Consider the following 13,582-nt stretch of genomic DNA (forward strand, 5'->3'; position numbering starts at 1 on the left):
TGGCTGAAAACAGATATACATCCTTCTAGAGACATTTATTGCAAATTTAAGGATTATTATACATTAAAAAATTTTTTTTGTTTTCTTTTTTTCAAAGAGGAACTACCTTTTGCCGACGCCTTTGCATTTCTGACTTGACAGTTTTTGTTAGCATCTTTTGGCTAAGCCACTTTCTTCTGCTTTGGGGAGTCTATTTCTATAACCGATTTATCCTGCGTCCGTAGGTGTGACCCGCTTTAAAACTCGTGTTAAGGTTTCCCAGATCGCTTTCAAACTTCCGTTGTCGTTTCGTGTTAATTTCGTGCTTTCTCCTCTGTCCCGCGGTCCCCCGCCTCACCTTCCTGCTGCAAATCTCTCCAGTGAACACAGCACGGAGCGGCGGAGAGAACCGAGACGCCGCCGCTGCAACTAGTCACTCAGGATCGCACCGCTGAAGGGCACAGCTGGAAAAGTCAGGTGACATTCGAACTGGGTAGACAACGATTCGGAAAACCCTGAAGAAGGAAAATGGATTTTCTAGGGCCGGGGCACACCTGCGCGGTCGGTGGGTGGACAGCTTGCGAGTCGCGGCTTTGGAAGAGCCTTTGGCAAGAACGCGAAGCTTTGGGAGGAAGCGCCCTGGGAGAACCGGTGCCTGTTTTTCCCCAAAGCTCGGGGGTGGGGGAGCGTCGCGGGGTCAGCAGTGCTGGGGCTCCGGCTGGGGTCTTCAGCCGCGGCTTTCCAGAGAGGTCTTCGAGAATCTGTGAGGCCTCCCTGGCTCGGGCTGACACCGCGGCCCCCAGATCTTCCACCCTGGATTGCTGCGGCCTGGTCAGTGTCGAACTGAAGCTGGAAATGGGCGATCGCCACCTTTCCTTTTTCCTTCCTTCCTTGTCCCGCCTTTAGCCCGCTCTGCGAAATGCGGTGAAGTTTTCACAGCCGAGTGGAGCACATTGCGAAAGCCTAGATTGCAAATCGCTGCATAGAAAAAAAACAAAAATTTGATTCCGTGAAATTCGGCTCAGTAGGCATTTCTTAAAAGCTTCCCTGGGGCATGGCGCAGGGGACCCGGAGGACAACAAACTTCGGGATTCCAGAGCAGATTCAGCGTCAGCAGAGGGGATATGGCTGATGGCATTTTGCGCTCGCAACAGATCGGCGAAATGCGGGAATTCAGACACCAGAAGAGCACACGCTGAACTTTAGAGTCTAAGGGGCCGTGTTGACGCGTCCCCAGTCTTTAAGTGTACACACGACTGTTGTAGACATTCAAGCACTTAGAGCACGGTGGAGCGGTTACTTTTGAGACGTGTATCTACGGAATACGTTCCCAGAGACCAGCAAACCCGCTTTGAATGTGCTTACTGGCGCGCCTTAAATTTGTTGAAACGACACGGGTACCCAGACACGTATTTTAAGTACATAGGTACTTTCTTTGTGTGTGTTCCAAGTGCATACGGTCAAAAATATTTCAAAGGGTACAGCGGACAATCCTGTGAAACTCCCCTTGCTCCCCTGTCCGCTCCGGCCCTCCAGAGCCGTGCTTGGCACACACGCCGGGGCACGTCTGTCCCTGCGCCCTCATTGGGCGTTGCGTGTGCAGACCGTCCCCGTGTGTGTGGAGGGCTGCGGCCTTGTATCTCTAGGTAGGGAACATCTTTTGTCTCTCGGCAAGAAGCTTTCCTCCGGGAAAGATAAAGTAATCGATAGGGTCTTTTAAATAGCTCCGCGTTTCCTGTCGGGAGAGGAGTATCAGCGCGCGCACCAAATCTGCTCTGGTATGTCACCTTATCTCCCGTCCCCGCTGTTGTCCCCAAACGCCGCCTGTCAAGGGAGACGCCACCCGCATTAGGACCCAGACTGGGGCCCTTCCGCTCGGGGTCACGCGCAGCGCCCTCGGCCAGGCCCCGCCGCCCCTTCGGGGTCTGGGAGGGTGGGGAGAAGAGGCGAGGGCCGGGGTGAAGGTGCCGGGAAAGCGGGGGCTAGAACCCGGGCCCAGGACGAAACGGACAGGCTGAAACCGACCCGTCTGGGGGACGCCTTGGGGTGCCTATTACTCGAGAGGGTGGGGGTGATTTCTCTTTCCTTTTCTAACCACGAAAACAGTTGTTGAGAGCAGCGCTTTGGCGACTCGTGGGCAACCCTGCTTGCCCGCGTCCGGAGGAAAATCGGCTTTGTCACTTGGAGGAGGCCGCCGGGGCTTCAGGACGCTCCTGCCGCGCGCCAGGCTGCCTTTCGCCCCGCAGCCTGCGGCCTCCGGGCGGCTCGCGAGGGGACAGGCGCGAGCCCCTCAAGCCCCCGAGCGTGGGTGGGACCTCCAATCCGGCCGCGGTTCTAGCCTCTGGCTGCGGCGCCTCCCCAGCCTGCAGCCGGGTCTGCGGACAGGGCGCAGAAGAAAGAGGCCACCCAGGTTGGCTGGTCTTCTAGCCTTCGCAAAGGCCCTGGGGCCGCTCTCGGCTTTTCCCCTCCGGCGGTGAACCCTGCGCGGAGATGTGCAGGCGAGGCTTGTCGGAGAAGTGTTTTTAGGTGTGATGACCTGCCGGTGGGCCCTGGCCCTCTAAGCCCGCTTACCCGAATCTCCTCATTTTTCTCTTTCTGTATCAAAGGCGGTTGTTTCTGGCGTGTTTTTTTTTTTTTTAAGAAAAATAATCCAATAAAAATAACAAATACCTTTCGTCCCCTTAAGGATGCGCACACTCACCAACCATCTAGATAATGTGAAATCCAGCCTCCCTTAATTTCCAGTCTCATGATTCCTTACAAGGTTTCTTTCTTACCCTGGGAGTCTGGCGGGGGAGCGGCGAGTGGGGAGCGGGGAAGTGGTGGTGGGGGGGGGGGCGCGGGGATTACTTCTTGGCTTCCTTACAGACTTGCTCCCTTCCAGCTTGCCCAGGATCGTCAGGATTATCCCAACTGCTGAGGAAGGACCACCTACCAAACACATCCAGGGGAGAAATACAGGCCTTGGGGAAATTTGGGTTCTCACTTACCAGGATTTATTTATCCAAATAAAAATTATTGTGGGGGAACTTGTGTAGGGGAAACATCGCCTTTCTCTCTCACGGAGAGGAGCAGGCATTTCTGAATCTTCCCGTTCTTTAAGGCCTTGTCTGGGTTTTCCTGTTCCTGGTGGGCCTTTCCATTTTATTTTATGTGTAATTAAAAAATACCAAATTGATTATTACACATTTTGTTGGTGGCAGTGGAGGGGAGACTCTAGCTGTACATTCTTGCAGGGTGGGTCGCTGGCTGTGTTGAAACCAGCAGAATGTGAACTGCACCCTGAACCCGTGGCCCAGTGCCCCCATCTCTTGGTCATTTGAGTTACACGGTGACCTAGTTATTCATGGGGTTGACCTGGAGCTGGTCCTCCTGGATGGGGGGTGGGGCGGGGAGAGGGCTGCTTCCCCCATACCCCCAGGCAGGGGCCTTCACCAAAAGCTGTTCTGAATGAACTTTCTGCAGCGGGAATCGGGGGTGCTTTGTTTCTTTTCTTCTAACAGGTATGTGTGGGATGAGAGGTGGGAAAGTTGGGACATTTAGAATTGAGAGTGGTGAGACCTGCCAAGTCGATCAGGTGGGGATCCTCAGTACACTGCTCTCTTCCTGGATGTGGCCATCTTCTTCCAGAAACTTTAGGCAGTTTTCTTAAGGGGAAGCTGTATTTCTCATCCATAAGAAGTGGCGAGAGAGGCTGTGGGACTGGGCAGCGCTGGGGACAGGCCTCAGCCGGTTCCTGGTCCTGAGCAGTGACTTAGTGAGCAGTGACTTTGGAAGACACTCTTTGGGGTAAGAAAGTGAGCTTTCTTCCTATGACAAACCCTGGGGTGTCCTAAGCCCTAATCCAGTCCAGCAATATGCATGCTACCCCTCACTGAGCATGTGTGTGGCTTTGCAGGTGTCCCAGTTTTTGGAAACTTTTTATTCCAGCATCACACAGGAGTGCACAAAAGTAAACTGCCCTGTGAATTTTCACAAACTGAACGTAGCTGTGTAACTAGAACCCAATTCAAGAAATGGGACATGACCAGTAAGCCCCTTCCATTTTCCCACATGATAATTACTGTTCTGACTTCTAGCAACATAGGTTAGTTTTGCCTGTTTTTGAATGTCACATATAGCTAACTATGTAGTACGTATACTCTTTGTGTCTGGCCAGTTTTTACTCAATGTATGTTTGGGGGATGCGTCTACATTGTTTGTAGTTGTAGTTAGCTCATTGAATGTCTGTTTAACACTTTGTTGTATGAATCTACTACTATTGACCCATTCTCTCTCTCTCTCTTTAAAAAAGTTTTATTTATTTGGCTGTGTCAGATCTTAATTGCAGCTTGCAGGATCTTTCTTGCGTCATGCGGAATCTGTTGTTGCCAGCGCACAGACTCTCAGGTTGTGGCGTGTGGGCTCGGCAGGTGTAGCGCATGGGCTCTGGAGCACTCCGGCTTCAGTAGTTGCAACAGGTGGGCTTAGGTGCTCAGAGGCATATGGGACCTTAGTTTCCTGACCGGGGATTGAACCCATATCCTCTGCATTGCATGGTGGATTCTTTACCACTGGACTACCGGGGAAGTGCCCCCCCCATTTCGTGCCCCCCTCTCTTTTAATTGAAATATAGTTGATGTATAGTATGGTGTCAGTTTCAGTTGTATAGCAAAGTGATTTGGATATATATATATATATGTTCTTTTTTAAAAAATGGTTCTCCATTATAGATTATTACAAGATACCAAACGTAGGTCCTTGTGCTCTACAGTAAATCCTTGTTTATCTGCTTTATATATGGTACTATATCTGTTAATCCCATACCCCTAATTTATCCCGCCCACTCTTTTCCCATTGGTAACCATAGCCTGTTTTCCATGTCTGTGAATTGGCTTCTGTTTCATAAATAAGCTCACTTGTATTATGTTTTAGACCCCACGTATAAGTGGTATCATATATTTGCCTCTCTGACTTACTTCGTTTAGTATAGTAATCCCTAGGTCCCTCCATGTTGTTGGAAATGGCAATATTTCATTCTTTTTTAGACCTTTTCTCTCTTGCTTACAGTTTTTGACTGTTATGACTAGTGAGTGCTACCATGGACACCCTCATACATGTCTTTTGTTGAACACGTATACATTTCTGTTGGGCGTATTTCTGAGTGCAATTGCTGGCCCATAGGATACTCATAAATTCAGTTTTAGTAGATTCTACTCAACAGTTTGCTGATTTACAATTGTACCAGCTTACACTCATGCTGGCAGTGTTTGAGAATTACAGTTGCGCCACATTTTTGTCAACACTTGGTATTATCTGTTTTAAATTTAAGCCATTCTGTTTGCAGTGTAGGAGTGTCTCAGTGTGGTTTTATTTGCTTTTCCTACTGACTAATGAAACTGAGCAACTTTTCAGATGTTCATTGGATTTTCTAACATCTTCTTTCGTGAAGTGATTGTTTAAATCCTTTGTCTTTTTCTTGATTTGTGGGCGTTCTTTACATATGTGGATAAAAACCTCTTGGTGGATATTTACTTATTGCGAATATCATCTCCCAGTTTGTGATTTGCATTTTTACTCTCTTAATGCCACAACATCTATTTTTGGCTCTGGCCTAGTGACATGCTTCTGACCTTGAAGTAGTAGCACTGCTGATTTATATGTCTGCAGTATCTGTGGCTTAGTATCTTTTTGGGTTCTGAGCAACCAGCTCTGCCATCCATGGTAAACTCCTTGGATACATAACATATGCTTGATTCTGCTTATTTTCCTTATGGTTGCTAGAGCATTGCTTTTTCTAAGAATATTTAGTCATTCATTAGATAGGGGAGACTCCAATAAAACTCATTGGATTTGAAGGAGAGGGCTGAATTCACTATTATGTATCTTTTTTTTAAAATAAATAGTGGTGGATCAAATCTTTATATAGCAGTTTAAGTGGAATAATTTAAGTTGCGTGAGTTTCTAAAACACAGACCATGTAAATGTAGAGGTTAGATGAGACATCCTGTCCCTCTTTAAGGTCCCAATCCTTGCCTCGCCTCGCCTCAGGAGAGGAACAGCTCTCCTCAAGAGGAACTCAGGAACAGCTGCTCTCCCCTTGGAACCTGGGTTACACATGAATATAATTGTGTATAAGCCTTCTGGAAAGCAACTTGTGAATTTTCATTTTATGAATCTTTGTAAATATATGAGGTGAAAACAGCAGACTATAATTCTTTTAAATTATTTTCAAATGTTTGTAATCCATTTGTATTTTTCATTTAAAAATGTACCACCTATTTACATCTTCTATTTATCTATTGAGATCTTAGTTTTTACTTATTGATTTTTATGAGCTCTTTATATTAGCTAGTATCCCTTTGTAATTTTATCCTATGCTACAAATATTTTTACCATTTTCCCTTTTGTCTTCCTAAAGCCTTCATTTTTTAAATTTTAAGGCACATGATAGAATAATATATAAAGGGGATACTCTAATACTGGTGGGGTTTTGTTTCCCAGTTAGGGCTGGCCATGGGCCAATGGCTGAGTGAATGATGGGGCTTTAGCCCACCACAGCAGCTGCCCTGAGGCAGTGGGGATTCCACAGGACAAAGGCCATCCCTCTTCTGGCCTAGCAGACCACGAGGAGCCATAAGTAGCTGATATCACAGACTGGTCAAATCTGGGGGGTTGCCTTCCTTGAAATTTCTATCTTGGGTCCTAGAGCTGGTGAAGATGGGATGGAGGTGGAAGTATCATTGGCTACTTCTAGGACAGATGGAAATTCAGAGCAAGTAAACCAACAGAAAGAGGCGAGGAAAGGAGGGTCCTGGAATTTGGGCTGGGGATGGTTTTGGGGAGCATCCAGAGCAAGGGAAGGCATCATAAATGCCAGGCAGTGAGTCTTTGGGGTATGATTTGGAGCTCAGGCTTCGGAGTACAGGTGTTTGGATTCTTTAGCTTCCCTGAACCTCAATGTTCCCATCTGTAAAATGGGAATAATACTCATGCTTCCTCAAAAGATTATTGTTTGGGAATTAAAGAGGATAGTGTCATAAAACAAAGATTCTCTGACATTTCTCCCATGGGGTTGGCTGGGAGGGTGGTTATTTCCCTTTGAATGTGGGCAGGTTTGTCACTGCTTCAATCAATGTAACCAGTAAAATACTCTAAAAGTGGCGCCACATGACTTCTGTGGTAAGATCAGAAAAAGCCACGTAGCTTTTGTTTTGCTGTTTGCTGGAGCATCTGCTTTTGGAGCCAGGTAAGAAGTCTGACTCCTCTGAGGCCACCACACTGTGAGGAAGCTGCAGCCTTGGGAGGAGACCATGCGAAAGCTGCTGATTGGCAGTGCTGCATGAACCCACTTCACAGTGACTCTAGGAGCCAGACCTGTGAATGATGATCTTGCCGCATGACTCCAGCACCTAGCTGCTCCAGTTTTCATAGCTAAGGTCCCAGACCTCACAGAGCGGAGGCAGGCCCTTCCTGCTATGTCCTGTCCAAACTCCTAACTCAAAGAAGCAGTGAATATAATAAAATGGTTGTTTTCATACCACTAAGTTTGGGGATTTTTGTTGTTGTTGTTAGGCAGTTATAGATAACCAGAAGTTTATTCAAGCAAAATGATTTAGCCTACTGTTTGCTTGGTAGTAGGTACTTAATAAGCAGCATTGCTGATTCAATGCATGAACTTGAGCAAACTCCAGGAGACAGTGAGGGACAGGGAGGCCTGGTATCCTGCAGTCCGTGGGTCGCAAAGAGTCAGACACAACTGAGTGACTGAACAAAAAAACAATAAACAGTGATTCTTAGTAGTAGTATTGGTGACAGGGTTATCCCAGAGTGAAGAATACAAGGTGTTAAGGGAGAAAGAGCTGAAAGGCCTACTATGGGAAAGTTACCCAAGATGATTTCAGGCCTTCCTCCTGGACTGGTCATTTTGGCTCCAATGTTAGATCATCGCCCCCTCCCTCCAGAGTTCCAAAATAAAGTGGCTGGAGGGCCTTAATATTTTCTCTTTTTGCACCACCGCACCCTCCTCTTAAAAAAAAGTTTTATTTTAGAGGAGTGTTCGTAGGGGTTGTAGGTTAGAGTGGAGCTTGGGGAATATAGGGGTGAGGAGCAGAGGAGGTGTGAGAAATCATTTTGTTGCTTGAACTATAAAACCATAGTACCACGGTAAAATAATTGTGCAGAGTAAGAGTAACCTTTTGCCTCTGGGCACTACTTGTCATTTTATTAAGTCTCTGCATGACCTTGTCTTCAGGTATTTGAAGGCAGAGAATACGTTTTAACACACTTCCAAGCAGGTTGTGGGTGTACAACAAATACTTTCAGATTGAGCATTGGAAATCCAATGCGCAGTGACTTGAGCGCAACTCCACGCGCGTGCGCAGCCCCTCCTGCCTAGGAAGGGGATCTGTTTGCGGTTGGGATTCAGAATTCCCGCGCGCCCTGGTCGGGTTTACCTGCTTATTTACGTCTCCCTCCAGGGAGGGTTCAGGGGAGGCAACTCAGGGGTTGCTGTTGTTGTTCCATATGGGGGGATCGGACCAGCAGAAGGGAAAGGCTTGGGTGAAATTAACGTGGCCAGAGTTTGAGCAGCGGCGGAACGGTTGGAGGTGTCCAGGCCCCAGCAGCATCGTGGCGGGGAGGGGGTTTCCAGGAGAACGGGGCCTGGGCCTGGAGTGCCGGATCTTCTCGGTTTCCGCCGTTCAGGGCTCCACAGGTCAAAGAGGCTCTTCTCCCTCTGAAGAGCAGTAGGCAGAGCAGCACAGAGAGGTTTTCCCGAAACCGCGAGACCCTGCGGGCAGACGGCCCCGCGGCGCCGCCCGCGCCCCGCTCTCGGCGTCCTCGGCGCTCCGGGGTCTCCTGCGTCTCACCTGGCCCTGGCTTTCGGAGGCCGCCCCGGACAAGGGCTCGCCTGCGGCTCTTCCTTCTGCCGGCTGCCCGCGCTGCTGGTTGCTTTTCCTGTAGAAGCGGAAGAGAGAGGGAGGGAGATTGAACGAGAAAAGAGGGATCACGAGAGAAGAGAGAGGGTGACGATGGAGGTGGAGGTGGCGGTGGGGTGGGGTGGGCCGGGGCGGGGAGAAACTTCCAGGGAAAGGAGTTTGCAAGTGTGAAGAGATCTGTTGTGGGTGAGGGGAGAAGGAAGACTCTCTCCCTGTCATCTACGCGGAGACGGACAGGGGCCAGGTGTCACGGAAGGAGAGTGGGCATCAGATTATTACAGGGCATTTAGCTTTGATGAAAACGTTCATCTGCTTGTTTAACGATGGTGAGAGGGCCTTTTAATCAGTTAAATGTGGCTGAGTGGGGGTGAAGTAGGCAGTGAATCGTTTTATGTCCGAGGGAGCTATTCTGTGTGAAGGGGGCGGGGTAGGGGAGCCCAGCACATAATCTGGCCCTCACTGGCTTCTCGAGGTCGCCATTCCAAGACTAAACAGAGAATGGAAAGGTTACTTTCTCCCTCCACACCTACCGCCCTAAACCCGCTCAGCCTCCGGTCTTTTTTTTTTTTTTTCTGTACAGTGAGGATGATCACACCTCAATTGACACCTCCCGTCAATTTCTAGTTATTGAGTTTTAGGAGAAAGATGTTATACACATGGAAGCAATAATTTTTCACTGTTAAGAATATACCTTTGAAGAAATTGCCTCGGGGCCCCCGCCACCCCTTTTAATAGTGAATTGCACCTTTGGTATGTTTAAAAAGAAGACGGTAATGAGGACCCTATGCAAGACAGCAAAAGAGACACAGATGTAAAGAACCGACTTTTGGACTATGTGGGAGAAGAGGAGCTTGGGACAGTATGAGAGAAAAACATTGAAACATGTATGTTACTATATGTAAAATAGATGACCAGTGCAAGTTCCATGCGTGAAGCAGGGCACCCAAAGCTGGTGCTCTGGGACAGGCCTGAGGGATGGGATGGGCAGGAAGGTGGGAGAGGGGTTCAGGACGGTGGGACGCATGTACACCCATGGCTGATTCATGTCGATGTGTGGCAAAAACCACCACAATATTGTAATGAGCCTCCAATTAAGTAAATCAATTACAACAACAATAGCAACAAAAACCACGTAGATAGAAGATCTCACCTTAAGGGAGAACCTTTCACCCAGATGTCCCAGTGTCATCACTTGGGTGGTGGAAGTGGAAAGAAACACCTTTTGCATTCCCACGGCAGGCCCAGGGGCCGAGGGCAGGCACACACCCCTCAGCCTCAGCTTGCTCTGATTTGGAGACTTAGAAGCAGGGCTAATTCTGGACAAGGTAGTCTATACCAAGAGGTGGCCTGTGTTTAAGTTGTGAGGCCTTTAAGCATCTTTCAGCACATACAGTGGAAGATCATCTTCCTCCAGGGTGGGGCAGGGTAAATTTGAGTGGGTTTCCTGTCTTCCACTAGGTCTTGGCAGTATATTCTAGGTGGAATCAGATTTTAGCTAGGAACCTGGCCGTGGAAATCCGGCTCGAAGAAAAATTTATCCTTTTGTGTCCTACTTGGGCTTAGGAATCCCCTGGAGTTCTTGGGCTCTGCCTCAGAAACTCCTGTTTTGTGGGGCTCAAGACTCTACATTTTAAAACAAACACTCTAGGCTATTTTGGTGGCACTGGTTTGCCTGTTGGCTCTTTGACAGAGCTTCAGCCTGAGTATTTGAGAGCACCGTGCTGTTCCTCCAATGTGACAGACTCCTCAGGGAGGCACCGTGGCTCCCCATTTCTAGATGGAGGAGCAGCCAAGTGGGCACTGAGGAAGCTGACTTACTGGGCAGGCTAGTGCAGCCCCATGGTCCCTGAGGCTGCTGGGGGTCAAACTTTTTAAAAAATGGAAACAGTCTTTGACTGATGAATTGATTTTAATACTGTTTCTTCATACCTCATTAATAGATTTTATTAGTTTCACATCTCATGTTCTGGCTGCTTTAAAATTTTTTCCAGTTCTTGTTTTGTAAACTTATGTAAGCTCCAAAATCACTGCAGATGATGACTGCAGCCTTGAAATTAAAAGACGCTTGCTCCTTGGAAAAAAAGCTATGACCATCCTAGATAGCATATTGAAAAGCAGAGACATTACTTTGCCAACAAAGGTCTGTCTGTCTAGTCAAAGCTATGGTTTTTTCCAGTTGTCATGTGGGAGTTGGACTATAAAGAAAGCTGGGCGCCGAAGAGTTGATGCTTTTGAACTGTGGTGTTGGAGAAGACTCTTGAGAGTCCCTTGGACTGAAAGGAGATCAAACCAGTCCATCCTAAAGGAAATCAGTCCTGAATATTCATTGGAAGGACTGATACTGAAGCTGAAGCTCCAATACTTTGGCCACCTGACTCATCAGAAAAGACCCTGATTCTGGGAAAGATTGAAGGCAGGAGGAGAAGGGGACAACAGAGGATGAGATGCTTGGATGGCATCACAGACTCAATGGACATGAGTTTGAGCACGTTCCAGGAGTCAGTGATGGACAGGGAAGCCTGGCATGCTGCAGTCCATGGGGTAGCGAACAGTTGGACACGACTGAGTGACTGAACTGAACTGAGGTATTGAATATGTTGTAGAAAGTTTCAAAATCCTCTACAAATCACTCCATTTTTCTAATTCCGCTTTCCTCTCCGGAGATAACTTGTTACCTGGTGTGCATCCTTCTAGCCTTGAGCTATCTTATTACCATAGCCATAAGCCACATGTGACTTCTGAGCCCTTGAAATGTGGCTTGTAAGAATTGAGACTGCTGTAAGCACAAGTTTGAGAATTTAGTACGAAATAAATAAAGTTAAGTATATTTTATGTTGATTTACATCGTACTTTGGATACACTGGGTTCTATAAAATAAATTTCACTTTGTAAAAATATGGGTCTAGAAAATTTAAAATTACATAGTGGCTCACATTATATTCCTGTTAGACAGTGTTCTAGGTCTTTTGTACATCTACACTCATAGTTACAAAGAAAAGAAAACTGGATCATTCATGTTGCAATGATCAACCGTTTGCTATTTTTCTCTTATCAAACTGCCTGGAGAGCATCCCTTGTTAGTATATACAGATCCACCTTTTTCTTTTAAATTGATTCCATATTACCAGCTACTGATGGACAGTTGGGTTGTTTCCATGTTTGCCTGTTACAATGAACATTGCTGTTTTTTTTGTGTTTTTTTTTTTTAAATTTATTTTATCTCTTTGTTTCTTTCTCTTTCTTTAATCCCCACATCTCTTGACTTGCAGGGGTATCTAGGGCTTTCCAGATGGCCCTCCATTTTTAAAAAATCTTACTGAAAAGCATAAGGGTGACCAGGCCAGGGATAGAGGGACTATCTAGGTTATTGTCCAAACAGGGGCTTTTGAGAGAGAAAGGCAGTAATATCAGTAGCAATCCTGGGACAGTAGGAGAGACAAACTGGGACTGTCCAGTGCAGAGTAGGACGTGCAGTCACCAAGGCCGTAGGGGTCCCGGTGTGTGTCTGTACAAGACAAGGATGGGAAGCTCATCTGAACCCCTCTTTCATACCAATGCTGGACTTTAGCCTCCAATTCTACCCTTTCCTCCTTTCTGATAATGGGTGGGCAGGCACTGGGGCCATCTTCTGAGGCTGGTGGTGAGAGAAGGATCAAAATCTCCAAAACGAAATGCTCCATGAATGGGGAGGCCCCTCTGCTGGAGGCCTCTCCTCAAGGAAGCTCTTTGTACAAAGTATTAGTAGATGGTGGACGAGTCCGCAGAGGGTTTGCAGAGGGTGATTTTATTCTTGACCACTCAGTGCTAACTCAGGGACAGTCTGAGCTGTCGTGACCTCGAGGTGAAACAGCCCAGATCTTGTTACTGATTCCTTCAGGAAACCTCCACTCTCTTCCCGCCCTCCTCTGTGTGACTAATTTTTAAAATCTCTGTAACCGAGAAGGCATTGGATGAGGTTTCCCACTCTGGGAGGGTGGTGGGTGCCGGACGGGGCGGGGGTGGGGTGGTGTGATGGTGGGTGAGGGATGATACCCCTGCGTGCTCACATGCTGTCCCTCAAGAGCAGAAGCGGAGGCCTCCGGATTGGGTGGCAGCAGCTGGTGGGGTGTTGGGATAATCTTGCTGATGACTGGGTAGATACGAACCTCTTGTGTTAGTAGATTCCAGAAAGTAACATGCTCCTTGATGAAAAGGCCACAGTCATTGTCTTGCGGGATTGGCCTGGCCTGGCTCTGACAGTTCTCAGCTGCTCCATAAATCTCGCATCAGTTCCATCTGGCCAAAAAGATGTCATCACCGTTTTCTCATAGCGAAGAAGAGGAAAAGGTAAATAATGAAACACCCTGCCACCCCTGTTCAAGCCAAGCAGGATGAACTTAATGTTTTCAGTGGAAGGGGAAGTCAGTGTTGTGCTGGGTTGCTTATGCTGTAATGGTAATTTATATCCATATGTTAGAGATTATTATAGGGAGAGTGATTATAGTTTAGGTATTATTGACTATATTCTGGGCACCCAGATACTTAATACCCAAATTCAGGTGTCTGAAAGTTGGAAGGAACCTTGCCCGTCTTCCAGTTCAGTTGTTCTCAAAGTTTTGCTTTAAAACAGTGGAACCTTTATTGCAAATGATCTTTTTATGCAGAATCCCAGTTCCTAAAATAGAAAGGCTGAATGTAGGAGAGTC

The 13,582-nt window shown here is 47.4% G+C and overlaps 1 long non-coding RNA gene across 1 annotated transcript in view; it reads left to right on the top strand.

Moving 5' to 3' along the window:
• Positions 1-1,641: 1,641 nt before the first annotated feature.
• LOC121816789 (uncharacterized) overlaps positions 1,642-13,582 on the top strand; it is a 33,542-nt gene continuing 21,601 nt past the window's right edge. Inside the window, exon 1 of the long non-coding RNA XR_006056481.2 lies at positions 1,642-1,757. This is a non-coding gene — a long non-coding RNA (uncharacterized LOC121816789). The remainder of the gene's footprint in view (positions 1,758-13,582) is intronic.

The sequence above is a fragment of the Ovis aries genome, chromosome 16 (assembly GCF_016772045.2).
Source record: "Ovis aries strain OAR_USU_Benz2616 breed Rambouillet chromosome 16, ARS-UI_Ramb_v3.0, whole genome shotgun sequence".
NCBI classification, from domain to species: Eukaryota; Metazoa; Chordata; class Mammalia; order Artiodactyla; family Bovidae; genus Ovis; species Ovis aries.